At 37.3% G+C, this 1,115-nt stretch overlaps 1 protein-coding gene across 6 annotated transcripts in view; it reads left to right on the top strand.

The window, feature by feature from the left end:
- The first annotated feature begins 266 nt into the window (after positions 1–266).
- The window catches only part of LOC122089129 (dnaJ homolog subfamily C member 2-like), a 4,446-nt gene continuing 3,597 nt past the window's right edge, over positions 267–1,115 (top strand). For 2 of the 6 annotated variants that reach the window (XM_042658621.1, XM_042658619.1), the window contains exon 1: positions 267–788. The gene's annotated coding sequence lies outside the window, so the exon portion shown is untranslated. The remainder of the gene's footprint in view (positions 789–1,115) is intronic. The other 4 variants (XM_042658617.1, XM_042658616.1, XM_042658623.1 and 1 more) reach the window with 2 other exon arrangements.

Below are 1,115 nucleotides of genomic sequence, written 5' to 3'. Positions count from 1 at the left end.
GGTCATTTCTTGAACCATAAATAAGTAAAAATTTCTATTTCTATTTCTGAAAATAGGTGAAACGAAACAGTTTTATCAAACGCTTTTTACTCCGTTTCTGCTGTTTCTGAAAACAGAAATGGCAGAAACGCGTTTCTTGAAACGTTATCAAACGGGCCTTTAGTTCGTCCGCTTTAAAATCTTCACGTGCCAAAATCTCTCCCCCATAAGGTGGAAAGAGCAACCAATAAATACTCTTCATGGCCCAGTCACTCTCTCTCTCTCTTCTCTTTACACATGTCACCAAACCCTAGGAAGCACAGTGAATAGAAGAGGAGAGCAAGAACGATTCGGTCCTCTATTTTTTTTTTCCTGCTCTGGTTGCCTTCAGCAGCTGAGCTTCTACGTTCACGAGGCAAGTATTCTGATCTATTTGTCTCTTATTAATCTTTTTTTCCTGCTGTAATGAACCTCGATCGGTGTTTCTCTTTTGATTTTTCATAGTTTTTTATTTCTTTTGGTGTTCGGATTTCTGTTAAAGTGAAATCCTTCGGCGATTAGAGGGGAAGATTGGTTTATTATTTTTTAATATTCTTTGTTTATGTTCTTGGATGCTCGAGGAATTATACTGTTTACAGTTATGTAGTTTGCACGCTTAGATTGTTTCGGTTTTATTTATTTATTTTCTGAAAGCTGAATTTGTCTCCGATTTCTCTGATTGGTGCAAGTGCAAGGCTCTAAGAGGATGATGCCGAGGCCAACTTGATCGTAATTGTGAGAACATACATCATTTCTGTAGTCGAACCCAGGTAGTTGGGAAGGGTTTCATGAGTTATGTTGTGTTATATTTCTTAATTGGTTTGTGTTTTAGGTTGGTTTATCCTTATTGGATTAGTTGCTCTGGGATTACTCTTTCCTTAGTTATTCATTTTTTTTTTATTTGTCTTGACCATTTTTGCTTTCGATATTTTGATGGGTTGAGTTGTATTTTTGATATTAAACTTGGTACTCTGTAATATGAGTTTGTTTGGTTTTTGATGCTGCTTCTCACTACTCTGATTCTTGCTGGTGTTTTGGGATCTGGGCCGTTGTTTTCTTCTTGCTGCTTAGTGATTTAGAACTGCTCCCCCACCCCC

Source organism: Macadamia integrifolia, chromosome 9 (genome assembly GCF_013358625.1).
Source record: "Macadamia integrifolia cultivar HAES 741 chromosome 9, SCU_Mint_v3, whole genome shotgun sequence".
In the NCBI taxonomy this organism is placed as follows: Eukaryota; Viridiplantae; Streptophyta; class Magnoliopsida; order Proteales; family Proteaceae; genus Macadamia; species Macadamia integrifolia.
This window is presented reverse-complemented; position numbering and strand designations above follow the sequence as displayed.